This window comes from Aythya marila (genome assembly GCF_965140915.1).
Source record: "Aythya marila genome assembly, chromosome: 2".
Classification (NCBI taxonomy): Eukaryota; Metazoa; Chordata; class Aves; order Anseriformes; family Anatidae; genus Aythya; species Aythya marila.
The window spans coordinates 132,757,968-132,773,068 of record NC_139043.1 but is presented as its reverse complement, the minus strand read 5'-3'; the positions used below and the strand labels follow the sequence as shown (position 1 = coordinate 132,773,068).

At 42.8% G+C, this 15,101-nt stretch overlaps 1 long non-coding RNA gene across 1 annotated transcript; it reads right to left on the bottom strand.

The window, feature by feature from the left end:
* Positions 1-928: 928 nt before the first annotated feature.
* LOC309874636 lies at positions 929-13,843 on the bottom strand. The gene is made up of 4 exons (XR_014316877.1): positions 13,727-13,843; positions 12,946-13,108; positions 4,121-4,356; positions 929-1,167 (listed from the first exon to the last, which is right to left on the bottom strand). It is a non-coding gene; the product is annotated as an uncharacterized lncRNA (long non-coding RNA).
* Between the last annotated feature and the right edge of the window lie 1,258 nt (positions 13,844-15,101).

Genomic DNA, 15,101 nt, shown 5'->3' with positions numbered 1-15,101 from the left:
ATCAGATGATGAAAAATATAATGCTTCCCTGTGCAGTCATGGGGGAAGCCATGAATCTTGATCTTGACTGTGGCTGTGGAAGTGAGTGAAGGCAAAATGGAAAAAAAGGATAAGGTTTTTAAGTGCCAGCTTTCCACCTTGAGAATCAGAATCTCTATCCTTACTTGGTCTGTATAAAAAGTGTCTGTGTCTACAATGCTTTTCCTTGTAATATATAATTCTATGTGAAATTGTAGTTCTGAGTTATATTGACGGACTAGAGCAGGAAATGTATCATAAACAGCGTATTTATTTTTACAGCCATATACTTCATAAGAAAAATACTTTAAATGAAATCTTGTCCATAATGAGCTCCTAAAAAACAATCGTAAAAAAAAAAAAAATAATAATAAAAAAGAAAAATCCCTTAGCTATTTAAAGAAAATGGCTTTTTTTTTTTTTTTTTTTTTTTTTTTTTTTTTCCACTTAGGCATATTCAACTACCTGAATCAAATGCATAAAAACCCCAAGGGAGGTCTTGCACTAAAAGTGAGCATTTGTTGCTTAATATATCTAAACAAATGGCAAATTGTAAAATCAGCTGGAATAAGGGTGGCTCAGCTCTCAGGAGGCTGCCTTAATGCACTTTGTGTTTCTGGGGTCTCACTGGATCCAAGGAGGCACCTCCTCCCAGTCATTAAGCCTCCTACTGTATATTTATGCTTGCCCAGTTTTACTGACTAGTGATTTTTCAAGGTTTCTCCTGTTTCTTTGTGAAACATTTTGCAGTTTATGAACTCTGCAAAAACCCTTAAGGAAAATCATCCAGTATCCTGAGTTTGAAGGGACCCACAAAGATCATTGAGTCCTACCACTGGAGAAAAATTAGGTGAAGTGAATCAATGAAGTTGTTCAGGTCAATTATCATCCAACAAAGGAGAAGAAAAAAAAAAAAAAGAAAGAAAAAAAAAAAAGAGGTTGTTTTTTAAGATGAAAAATGTGATTTAGTGCCATTTTATGTTCACCTCAGACAAGATGCATCTCTTAGCCTGATTCTGTCCTTCCTATCATAAGAAAATACATTAAATATTTACTGTAAAGAAAGAGATAAATTACCTTAAATGGACAGGAGAACATTTTCTTGTTGGTAATCCCCAAATGGAATAAAGCCACACAGTGTTGACAGCTCTGTGGTGTTAGGGAAGAAAAGGGAAGGGAAGCTGATAGATGTTAACAGATGCAAGTTTAAAACTGTTTGCCCATACATAAAAGCATAGTAATGCTCAAACAGCACAATGTTTTAAGTGGCAATTATATAATTGCAATTTGCAAATGTAAATTGAATGAGCAATATGCGTTTTATAGATATAATTTACACTGCTTCAGCCATATTTTTTTAAAGGTATATGTTAGGGCAGCAAGGTGTCAAAAGCCAATATGCTACAAGGGAAAACATACAGAGATTATAACTCCTTATCTGCCATCAGAACAATGAACCTCAGGTAAGGATAAAATAAACAGATCTTTTATAAGTTACTGCAGGAAGATTTGGAAAGACAAACATTGTTTATTAACTAGCAATAGTAAAGTCTGCATCTGTCAGGACACCTACTGACAGATTTATTTCTGAGTGTAACGGGGAGAATATATTTTTAGAAAAGGGTAGTATATTTTTCTTGTAATTTGAAAGTTCAGCAGGAAGGAATAACTCAATCTTGCAAAAAAATTCCTAAGGCAGCATTGTTGTTTTATGAGCACTAGATTTTACGAAGATTAGTGCACAGCAAAAGTTAAAAAAAGAGAGGTTTGCTTTTTAAAGAAAGGAATTGCTTAAAAAAAAAATAAAAATGTTCTATTAAAGTTCCTGCGATCAAACTAGCAAAAACAAGGGGGCTAGAGGCATGCTGGGAGGAGGTATTTTGTTCCCAGTGGAGAAAAGATTTTTGGTATCATTCAGACTTTGGCATTCTCGTGTGACGTTAAGATCCCTTGTCGAAAAGGGATCGGTTCGTGTGACACTTAGCAAACACAGGAAGGGCCACGTTCAAGCTAAAATGCCTTTCTAAAGGGAGGACATAAGATGGGGTACGCACTGGTTGGTGTCTCCACGGCAGAACTAGAGGATGACCACGGTCAACTCTGTCCTGCTACAACATCAGTGTGTGATCTACTCTGTGCCAGCTTTTGTGCTGAGTGACCCTGGCTGGAGAAACCTGGTGGGAATACAACAGTCCTCACCCAACCAGGAAATTAAATTCAAATCTTGAAGGCCAAATGTCTCTCATCCTTAAATTGATCAAAGAGAAGCAATGAAGTCCATGGCAAACAAATATGACGTGATTTGGAAATTGTATCCCACCTCCAAAAATTACTGGGAGTATTAGGGTTTTGAGTAAACAGATTTCTTCACAAAAAAATAAAAAAAAATAAAAAATAGGTGGCCACTGTGGGAACTGTTCATGCCATTAAGCAAATGAGTACCAAAAAACATATTTTCTGTTTTGAAATATTGCTACAATAATGCATTAGTGGCAGAAGCTGAAATTCAGCTGTCTTCTGTCCAGGCTCTTCTGTGGTCTGGACGTCTTCATGGCAGGACATCACCCTGAGTGCATTGGAGAGCTGAGCGAGGGGAGCAGCACAACTTCAAGTGAAACTGGATGTGTCGAGAGGCTGCTTTGGGAACAAAAGGAAGAGGAAGCATGGATCCTGCTCTGTCTGGTGGGCATAAGCAGGGGAAATTCAGAATTTATGACCTGGCTGAAAAGATCTTGATGATTTAATAAAGTTCTTGAAACACCTACTGGATATCACCCCATCCTTTCTCCAGACACACACATGAATTTTCTGCCCTTCTGCCCCAGCTCATGGTTTATGAGCTGTAGAGTGCACTGCAAGGCATGATGAAGTGTCACAGCATGTGACAAAGCATGCATCACCCGACATCTGACAGAAAAGAAAACAAAATGAGTGTCAGGTGTAACGATGGCAAAAACTGATATTTATTTGACGTCTTTGTGACTTGGATATTAAGGAGGAACTTGTGATCCAGAACGACTGCCAAGATCTCCATCTCTTTGACAAAGCTGGCTGGTGCAGCCTCATCACAGGCTTGCTTTGCTGGAAGAGAAGGCAGCTGAGAGATGGCACAGTGTTCGGGGCTTGGGGGCGGGCCAGGTGAGCGATCTGGAAAAGCACTAGAGATAACCTTCAAAACTGTAACAGCCCGTCTCTTGGAAGAGTTAGCAGTATGGTCCAACAGACAGGCAAGCTGGGAGACTTGGGGTAGCATCCTAGTTCATAGAATCACAGAACCACAGGATGGTTTGGGTTGGAAGGGACCTTAAAGATCATTTAATTCCAGCTCCCCTGCCATGGGCAGGGCCACCTCCCACCAGCCCAGGCTGCCCAAAGCCCCATCCAGCCTGGCCTTGAGCACCTCCAGGGATGGGGCATCCACAGCTTCTCTGGGCAGCCTGTGCCAGGTCCTCACCGCCCTCTGAGTGAAGATTTTCTCCTAACCTCCTCCAGTTCTGCCACCTCCTTCCAGTGTGAGCTTTTGCTGCTATTGGTAACAACAGTTACATGTGATGTTGTGATGCTTTGAAAACCAGCAATAAGCAGGTGTAAGTGTTATTTCCTCACACTGCTGGATGCTTATTTTCTATTTCAGACAGGTAGAGAACAGGTAATGGCAACTGAGGTTAAAAGTGGCATTGTACTCTTCCTAGTGTTCAAGTTATAAAAGATTTTTTCCAACAGAGCTTTAATGAGAGGAATTGTGCTTTAATCCTAGAAACAAAGAACAAATGCACGTTTTGAATGTTTCTGTATTTTTAAGTACAGTAACAAGCGTTTTCATTGAAATGAAAATATTAAACTGGGAGGGAGAAAAGGCCTAAGTTTAGATATAGATAGAGCTAAATATTGCATAAGCCTCCTCTGCGTGACTTCGGCGCTCTGATGTATCTCATACCTCTCTGTAACATAAATCCTATGATCCTGGAATAAATTTACTTCTCAGGATAATGTCAAGTGAATTTTTTATAGGTTATAGCTTGAGTGATTTTAAAATAATTTGCTACCTAATGCAAAACCCTGAGGATTTGAAATAACATCTTTGTCTTTGAAAAAAACTCACCCGTGCTCAAAAACACCCTCAATCTATCTGCCCAATGACGTGAGCCATCCAATTGCACCGTAGTCACTGAAGTTGCAGAAAAGCTGGCATGTTCCTGTTGCCTTTTCCTTTGTCTCCTCATTACCCACCTTCTTCGATGTGAAATTTTCACCTTCAGGTAGTGAAGCCATGTTTCAGTTCTTTGACAGCAAATTTTCTCCTTGGGCCTATGGTTTCCTGCGATTTCTGCTCAGCCTCTGAAATTTAAAAGGCCATATATGTTTGAGAAAAGCCACTCCAAACATAATCTTTGGCTCTGATGGATTCAGGAGGTGCAAATTTACTACAAATCATACCAATACTCCTAAAAGCCAACATGAAAAATAGTCACCTACAGCCCTCGTTTATACTGCTTGCCTGTGTATGGACGTGCTCCTTACGCCCTACTTGTCCCAGTTAGGGAAATGGACACATTTAATACAACCAGGCCCCAGCTCTGGCCTCCAAGCAGAAGTAAAGGGTGAGGAAGAGGAAGAATTTGTTTGCTGAAGGGACTGCTGGTTGCAATTAGTCACTGGAAAGACACAAAGAAAAGAGGAGAATGGAGCAGAACCAGAATAAAGTGAAAGGAAACAAATAATTTAAAAAATAAATAAATGAAGGGAAAGAAAAGAATCATCCTCAGTGCTGTAGCTCCATAACCTGGCCTAGGGATCAGCCTTTGGAGTGACATTTGAGGATTATTCATCCCTACTGTGAGCTGGGAGGATGATAAAACAATAGGAAAATAACAAGCGAGCACTCACCAGAGAAATTTTTTCCGTTTGTAGTGAGGTTAGAAACAAATAATCAAAACAAGATCCAGTGCAACTTTTGCTTTTTCCACAGAGTTTTCCCTGCCAGAAGGCTGAATGTCACGTGGATCTGGTAGCGCTCCCAGGCGGGAGCAGCCACCATGCTGTCGTGACGGCTCCCACCAGAGCAGCCCCACGCTGTGAGCACCCTGGGCTGCAGCGTGGTGCCTTCTCCTGGGCCTTCTGCTGCCCCTACTGCCTGCTCACCCCCAGCCCTTGGAGCCAGGCTGTGCCCAGTCCCATACCGACCCCACCAAGCCAGCCTTATCTACCTGCCTACACCTCCTCCTCCTCCTCCTGAAGGGAGAGGGAGGGATTCCAACAGGCAAGAACTGTCCCCAAGGCTTTGGCATAAGTGCCAGGTTGAAGAACAAATCTATTCTTCCTATAAAAACATGGAGAAAGTAACCTTTAAAACCATGGTATTTACACTGTAAAATCACTTGTATATGTAACAAAACAAAGGCCTCAGAGCAAAGCCATGGTACTGATTGCAGATCAAAAACCAAGCAGACCTCAGCTTAGCCCTGGGCATTTTACAAGCTGTGAATTCCATCGTGTTACACTGTGTAGGAGGCAATATTTGGCAAAAGATGCAGTACTTAGGACTTGTAGATGTAGCCTTTATAGCATAGTTTAGTGGTGGACTTGTCAGTACTGGTTTAAAGGTTGGACTAGATGATCTTACAGGTCTTTTCCAATCTGAGTGGTTCTATGGTTCTAGGAAAAGGCTCAACCTGGGACACTACGAATGAAGGAATTCAACCAGCAGAGACACGGCTATGGCTTAGGTTGTGGAAAGCAACCATATCATGACAGGGGTGCTTAGATACCAGAGCATACAAAACTGCAGCCTGCACCTGCAGTGCTTTAAGTGCGAAGTGGCTTTCCACAGCTCAGTTGCACTCTTAACAGCAAATACAGAGAGAGAAAGAGAAGCCAAGGGCAAAGCCACAGGGTCCCTATTAGAGAATGGAGACATCCTCATTGGCAACAATATGGTGAAAAAGCTAATAACAAAACTGAAACCTGTGGTTTTGTTTTCACAGGTGAAGTTAACATTAACACTTCCTGGGTATTTGGGCTAGGTAAGCCCAGATGTTTAAAAGCTGTTGTAAATGAAATGAAACAACTGAAAATGTGGTTCAGTTGATGTCCTACTTCAGACCAGATGAACGTCTGCAATGTTTTATTGCTCACTTACTAATCTAAAAAAAAAAAAGCAGAGATAATCCCTCTTAACATACATTTATATACAATGCATTTATCTTGATATCCTTGCCCATGGAATACCCTAAAGCATGAAATTACTGTGAATAATCTTCATATTTGTACCTATCAGTCTTACTAATGCCTGCATTGAACACAAATACTAACAATTAGCTTTCTGGAGACGTCCCCACCCAGGAACATAAAAAGAAAAAGTAAAAGGATTATTTGATTGATTGCTCTTGTCATTGTGCTTGAAGATGTGGAACGAGGCTTACTTAACAGCCTTGATAAGCAAGACTTCACTCTGAAAGTTTTACTCCTTCATAACTGGTATGAACTCTGAGAGACAACAAATATATTAATAAAATATGCGACATAATTCACACAAACATTCCTTTTTTTCTGGTCTCCTGCGGGAGAGCCTGGTATGTCTTCAGTCTAGGAGTTTCAGTAAATCAGATGATCCTTGTAACTCTGAGCAATCCTTTTGCTTAAATTGTTGTCAATGTGATCTGCAAGGTGTAGGACAGAAACCAGAAATGTAGCTGTACTGTATTTGCACTGCACTCCAAACCGAGAGAGAATGGAAAAATTAAGAGTTGGAAAAATAAAATCCCTGTTTCTAAACAGTAAGAGCTGTGAGATATCCACTGTTTTGGGTAATATTTTTTTCCATGTTTAAAAAAAAAAAAAAAAAAAAAAAGCCTATTTGTTTTAAGGTGTATTTATAGAAGGCAATCTGTTATTCTGCATTTTACTGAGCCTCTTGATTTTAACTGATGTTAAATATTCTGTGGAAGAGAGAAGGTGTAACAGAAAAGATATAGTTTTCAATACAGTAAGTTGAAAGTGGTTAATGTAGCTTTTGTTACTGAGCTCAGCAGCATATTTTGCAGTGTATTGCTGCCCAAAACTGACTGGAGTGGTTCCCCAGTGCTGCTCTTCAGTCACCTCAAGCATTCCCCACCTTGTTGCAGGAACATGAGACACTGAGCACATCACCCAGGACTGACTGGGTAGAGGGATTGCAGTGACAGCATTTCTCATGGTCAGCCCCAAATAAAACATCTGAGGAAAGCAGGTTGCCTCAGCAGAGATCACATTGCATTTGGGGAAAAGGGTTTGGGGAACCTTTTTCTGCCTACTTTTCTCCCCATCCCTGGCTTGAGCCACCTCAGTCCTCATGCAAAGGCAGGGAGAAGTGGTAATGCAGAGACGGGATGTGTGTGAAGGGTGGGTGTCCAGCCTGAACCCCATGCCGACCACTGAGCCGTGGCAGGGCTGGGGTTAGGCTGTGCATGGGGGTCTCTGGCTTTTTTGCCCTGGAGACTGATTCTCTTGTGAAAATTATACATTAAATCCTGACCTTTTCTTGAACAGGAGTAGCCCCTGACTATAGATGAAGAGAGCCTCTTGAATTTGTCAAGTGTCACACATTTGTTCCCTCAAAAATTTGCACTGACAGATGGAAAATGTGGGAAACCTCCCTAACGTAACAAGCCCGGTATTACTTCTTGTCCAGGAAAGCAGGCTGCTTCCTCGCAGGGAGGACTGAGGGTGCAACACTCCCATTATAAAAGACCATCTTTTTCCATCTCCAAAATTATTGAACTCCCATGAGGCCTTGGGATGTTTTCCTAATTATTTCCAGTTTCTAAAATTTCTTGTAAATACAGCCTCCTCAGTTCCACCGACACGAACAAACCGAGCAGGGCTTGAACGCTGGCACACAGCTGGCGCCTGCCTGTTCCCTCAGCTGCCTGGCGCCATTTTGGCCCAGGCCACCAGGTGCCCTCACGAGTGGCCTGAATCTGAATCTGAATCCAAATCTGAATCCGAATCTGAATCTGAATCCGAATCTGAGGGACAGCATGGCCAGGAGCTATGCCCAGGACACCATGCACGGCTAACACTGCTCCACTCAGGGAGGGCATTTGGCTGCGAGGCTTTGGCCATGCCTCAGGCCACAAGGGCAAAGCCTGCGGATTTTGTTTATGGACACAGACAAGGCCCCTTGGGCCCACTGGCATGCTCAAGGACTCAATTCTCTTTCGTGGGTTTTGTTATTTCAGTTTTAAACGTCCCAGCAACATACCAAGTATTTTTAGGGCGCGTAATGGAGGGTAGATATTGTGTGTCCTGGGCTGTAGAAGGAGAGCAAGCGAGGCTGCTTGAGGGTCCAAAGGCTGCCTGCACAGTGCCAGAGGGAGCCAAACTGGATGAGCATCATAATTCTTGGAAACTTGGGGGTCTCAGAAGTGAGGAGGTAACTCCAAAACCAGGTGCATGCCGTGTTTCAGAGGGAACCAGCTGGTGTCCTCCAAAGAGAGGTCTAGAGTCAACTCCAGCCTGTGCCTCATGGGCAAGCAGGAGACAAGGAGATAGAGATTGAAGTGCAGGTGTCATCCTAAAGTGCATTATCGATTGATGATACTGCTGACTGTTACTATAACCATTATTTAATGGATTGAATAGAACAGTCAAGGAAAATGCTAAATTCATACTGAATAATTGAATGCTCTCTATAAAGCTATCTACTTGCACAGCCTGCCACAACCCCTCTTGCACATCTTCAGTAAAAACAAGAGAAGCCTCATTATCCTTGTGTGGCACGGACTGGGGTTTGATAAAAACGTTTGTGTGACACAAATATCTTTTGATTACACTATAAAAACTAGGAAGGAAAAAAAAAAAAAAAAAAAAAAAAAAAAAAAGAAAGGCCAGAGAGAGCTAGATGATTGGGTAAAGGAGTTTCAAAGAAACGGGAAGCAATCTAAAAACAAAGAAACTAGGAAAATACTGAGTAGCTAAGGCAAATTTATTCTCCATAAAGCTGGACATCTGGAACAAGTTACTGAAGAAGAGATGTGGGATCACATAGATTGTTTCTGGAAAAGGAGGGGCTTGAGGGGCATGGAAAAAAAACAACATGGTCGAATTAAGAGCCAGCCACAAACACTGAGCCAGATGGCTTTTTCTCTTCTTATAATGATATATATTCTCATCTTTCTGTATCTCTGCTAATCACTGTAACATAGGAGAAGTACATGGAGCATGATGTTAAGGAGGCAACAGAAGGACCTGGGTAAGATGAAAGAACTGTATTTCTCATATGCCTCTCTGTAGTGTAAACTGAAATTCAAAACAGGGATGTCTTTCTTATGCAATAGTACATCTGTTGCTGTTCTGAAGTCTTTGGGCACAGAAACTCTTTCCAGACAGTGCAGAGCAATCATTTGTGTGTTTTGACAGGTTTCCAGCTGTAAGCCATATATTTGTTTTATAGCAAATTTTAGGTTAGTTCCTAGAATTTAAAACATATTCAATCTGCTTTTGTTTTACAATCTGTAAACACTTTTAGAGCTCTATTCTTTATTTAATGATAGATAGGCACAACACAGCTGTTCTCCTGTGGCCTGTATTTTTAGTGTAACCTTATTCTTCCCTACATGCCCTGTTCAGAGTTTTGAATACGCCAGAAGAATATGGGCCAAAACATCAGCAAGACAAAAATGCTCTGAAATAAACAGAAGGTGAGTTATTTGTAATTCGTATCTGCAAGGTGATGATAAGAACTACCTCTCACAGTACCCAGGACCAGAGAGGATGGCTTGTGTACAGTCGGTACAGAAATATGTTTATATGGCTCAGCAGAAGACCCTCTAGGTAATGTGAGGGCTATAAACAAACTAGGCATGTCAACGCAGAGCCTGTTGGACAACTGCACGTAGTTTCTCAGAAAGCCCAATTAATGCAAGTCAGGCATTGCATCAACACGATTAGAAGTGCTCCTGGTAGCCAAGGCAGCTCACTCAGCTGGTGTCTCAGCGTGGCACTGTCCCACATCACATAACCCCACTGTGAGAAGAAATGACGGGAGCAAGAGCCCTGTGTAGCGCAGTGATTATACACAAAGCATCAGTGCAACAGCCCTGCTGAAATTAACTTCTGCTGCCTGCACGGCCATTTCAGGAGGTCGGCTGGTGCCTCTATTTAATGATGCCCTCAGCTGTGCCCTGAACTCTCCTTTGGCAGGGTACATTATGGCCTTCCCGCCAGCAATTAAAAAAAAAGCCTGCTTCAACTTTGACTTCAGTTTATATTTCAAATGTTGTGATAAAATGATCTCCCAGCACTGAGGAATGCAATGTGCCATTATAATGAACACCACAGGCCTTCAGAATTAGGCTGACACCCAAGCTACGTTATTAATGCTTGCATATAATCTTCCTTTTTAGAGATACTGTGCTGACAAACTGTAACTCTCATCTTTGCATTTGCCCAGCTCACGTTCCCCCCTGTAAACACTGCACATTCACTAATCAACCCCATGCTCCAGCAGGATAAGCAACAGCAGCAACTCCAAATTCATCTTCTGACAGATGGGCGCAAACACAGGGAGTTCTTTTCTTGATACCACGTAGTTCTTCAAGTCAAAGCATTTGTTTCCAGAAAGTCTTTCCCCTTACTTACACAGCTTTGAGATGGGAAATCCTGTCAGCAACAGCCTTGACAAGCATTGCTTTTTTTAATACTCTCATTAGTAACTTCATCCTTCTCGGAAAATACTGTTCAAAACAAGCTGCCCACATGCACAGGGACAGCTCTGCAGATCTTAGCCTCCTTCCCCACAAGAAACCTGATGAATACCTGCCCCCAGACCTAAATTGTGTGGCTCAACCTGTTGCAGGCTTAAGCCAGGAAAGAAATGGCCAGTTACACCATTTCAGGCCCTTCCTCTTCTGTTGGCAACTTCCCTTACCCGTTGGAAACCTTCAAATTAATCATTTATTTGGGATATATGGTGCTGGGAATAGCCATCCCCTTAGCTCTTTTGCAGCTGGAAAACCACCTGGGACAGAGTTACCAGTGCAGTACTGGGTAGAGGAGGAGGTGGGCAGAAAAGCAGAACACTGGGAGCAACATGGTTTATTTTATTATTATTGTTGTTGTTGTCACTGTGTTGGACCAGGAGACAACTGATGAATAAACACAGAACACAAAATGGTCTCTTCCCCAGAAGCTTACGCTGTAAGTATAAATATTCAGCACAAAAAGAGTCTGAATAGAAGGTGGTAAGTAGGGAAATAGTCAGTCATGGTAGATGCTGTGATTGAGGATCTAATTTATATTGGAAGAGAAAGTAAGCAGACTGTAGAAGAGAGTGCTACGTGGTCAAACAACAGCAGCATTGTGGATGGGCATAAGACTGCATTTGTTAAAAGACTGGGAGATGATGTTGCAAAAAGATTTTGGTGACAGAAGCAAGAGAGTTGTAACCTTCTTGATCCCAGCTGTACTCAGAGATACCATCAGTTTCTTCTCCCAGTCTCCAAGACCCCAACTTTTAGCTCAACAGGGCCACCTTATCCCGCCAGGTAATCCTAGAAAAACTGCAGTACGGAATGGCTTTATGTTACAGCATGCCCTGCTAGTTCGAACTGGAGGCATTAGGCTGCTCGAGGCAAGCTGGGATTTATAAAAGAGCCTCCCACAGGCACAGATCCAAAGCCTGTTAATGGGAGTCTTTCCTCTGACTTCAGTGGGCTTAGGAGGAGGCCTCCCACCCAACCCACCAAGGCTCCTATCTGATTATGAACAAGTTCGAAGGATCCACCCTGCACAGATGATCAATTTGTGCCATGGAGGATGCTCCATCAGAATCGCTCTTGAAGAGCTGATTCGATGCCTGAAGAAAAGGGCTGGTGTATTAGATGTGTGGCATACATAACACAGAGGACATCTACTGCGGTGCAAAATCTCAGAAGAGAAAGGTTTTTCATGCACCTCACAGGGTATTTGTAGCACTCCAAGAGTTAACAAGTTTCTATAAATTTCCCTGAAACTCACTTTGACTGGCTGACAAAGGAGCTACTCTTGCAGAAAAGAACAGAAACTAAAGAAGCTGTCACTTACTGCACCGTTTCCTTACACTGGAGTCAAGACACTGGCACTAATAAAAGGTGACTTCTGTCACGTCTCCTCCTTCGCCTCCCTGCAGAATACCCCTCAGCCGCATGGAAATTTTTCTGCAAACTTTGGCACTGTCTGCATTCTAGCAAGTCACGCTGGCAAAAACAACGAGGCAGAATTAATGAGAGGAGTTAGCCTGTAAAACAGTACAGTGCATCAGCAGCAAACAAGGAGGGAGAGCCATCCGGATGGCCCTGCACACAAGATTAATTGAGAAGAATAAAACTGATCTGTGGGTGAAGCAGTTTACAGGGAATTGTTTAGCTTTTACCATGGTAATAGTCCAGCTTGTAAATGAACTCGGAAAAGATACAGTAACCATGCTAGCATGAAATTATTAATTGATTACTAAAGTGCAACATCTTAAAGCAGAAGGATGCAGGACTGTGCTCTGCTGGGTGGAAATGCAACACCTTCTGGTACAGCCTTAGAAAAATGCCTAAGTTCTGTGAATTCTGTACAGTCTATAACAGAAGATGAAGAAAGGCCATACTTTGGTGGAAATACTTAGGATGGAAATAAAACATTCCCATAAGTACTGGAGTGAAAGATAATCTGATGGCTGACTTCCCTGCATGGGGCAATGGCTATGGTGGGGAACACAGTGGAGGCAGCCGACCACTCCACACAGTTTCAGCTCACTTATTCCTACAGGCACACTTTTTAAATGCAAAGCATCACTGTATGTCATGACTATGAACACTTTAGCAATGTGGATAGAAGAAATTCTGGTTTAAAACACTGAGTGTTGGGCAATGGCTGATGACATTCCTCTGGGCAGACAGGCATGGGACAGCGTGTACCCACTGTGTGATGGAGACAGCCCTGGTACCAGCGCTGGGCCGTGGCTTCCCTTTTAGCAGCCGCAGGTGGGAAATGTCTTCTTTCATCATCTTTCATCTTCTTTCCCATCTCAACTGGGAAGGAGTCCCTCCTGTCTTTTCTTTTGGTCTAAATCCTTATGTCACACCTGAGTAAGAAATCAAAAAGAGAGATACCAACCATTTGGCTTCAGTTGTTCAATGACATACCTCATATCTAGAAAATTGCCATGCCTAAATGAGCCCCGTTTGTTTGTTTGTTTTACTAAGTAACAAAGACAACTTTGCTTTCTGACGAGTATATTTGTACATTGCTAATTATGTTTTCCATGAGTACACCAGCTAAAGTTTGCATGGAAAAAACAAACAAAAGGATGTCATTAAGATGGGTCCCAAGAACCTTTCAAATGATTCATGGTAGTCTTGGCCTAATTAAAATTGAATGTGAAAACAAACATGCTTGCAATTTGCTAGGATAATATTGGGTATTCATTAATTTTTTCAGCCTGGCCCATATGTGACAAAATGAAGCGCATGCAGTCGAAGTCTAAGATCGTAATCATGCATGCAGTGTAAGCTATGTGAACTGAATTTCCTTTGTAGAGAATGACACAAGCCTTAAATCTTACAAATCCTTACATAAAGTAGTTGTTAACTCAGTGAGAAAATCTTTTTGAGCATTTATTTCATGGTGCCACCCTTACTGGAATAGGTAAGGATCTAATGTATAAAAACTACAACCTGGAATAAGTCATATCTCTGCTTACGTTTTTCTTTTTATGTGAACATTAGGATAGACGAACTGGAAGGCACTAAAAGGCTAGAGACAGAGGATGGACCATGAGGATGGACGGAGAAACTGAGTTGTTGCATCCCTTGGTACCATTGGCTTCACTTGGTTTAACCCAGTGATGTGGTTAGTGCAGCTGTAGACTGGGTCTGTAACCAAAAAAAATAGTTTAAAAGAGATAACCTATGAAAAAAATGCATATAAATGATAACACAAATCCCCAGCAAAATAATAAAGATCTTAGGCAATAATGAACTTGAGGAACACGCAGGATTCCCTGCTATGAGCTGGGATACATCTTGCTGGATAGGGTCAGGTGGCTCCAAAGAAATACCCTCAGCCCCCCTGCTCAGAGCTAATTAATAAAAAATGAGGCAGAGGAAGGAGGCTGAAGTTCTGAGGGAATTAATTCAGGGCTGTGGGCAGGTGCTTGCTCTGGGAGACCCAGAGCCAGAGGAAGGGTACCTGCATCGTGACAAAGAACAAAGCAAGATTCACTGTTAGATTTTGACATGGTCCCCACCATTTTATTTGCTTGACCAGTGATGACAGTGTTCCTCCAGGAAGCAAGAGATGAGGGCTCAAAGCATTTGCCAGCTCCCAGAATAACTGCTAAAGGAGGGGAGGGAAGAAGAGACAGGGACACAGCCCCTCCTTCTGTCAAAACTGGATGCTAGTTCAGGATCAGATGAGAGAGACGTGGGATGTGGGAGAGAAAGGGGGGGAGAAGACTTAAAGAAAATGTGATGGTTGTGGACTAGGATGGTTGCTTCTGGACTAGGTACCTCCAACCTGTCTAAATTCATCTCTGAATTCATTCTACCATGCCCTCAAGGACGAATCTTGCTCCAGTCTCAATTAATGACAGCCCTCTCCTGCAGGCCAGAGGGCCGTGGAAGGGATGCTATCAGTTGTGCACCCCGGATGAAGAAACAGCCGGGCTGTAACAGTGCATCACGTTACGAGCCTCGGTGTGTGAACACAGGGGAGGAGGCACCGGTGGGCACAAGGCATGCTGCACAGCTCCTGCTGCATGCACAGCAGCGCCCAGCCTGCAGGGTCTACCCTGGCTTCCCAGAGAATCCCCTCCCCTGCTTCTGGAGCTCTCCACAGCACAGACCAGGAGCTCAGGAGCCAACAGGAGGATGGGGACCTTTCTGCAACTGGCAACGGCTTTAATGCTGCAAGCAACAACCTGCCAGGTCTCTCAGCAGCTGGCAGCCAGCAGGACAGAGGAAGGTGGCCCTGCCTAACGATGGAGGTTGTCTGGTGAGAGTGATCTGACAGATGCTGATCACTTTGCACAGGCTCAGCTCCACAGTGGCACTGAGGATTGGTGACACGGACTGTTA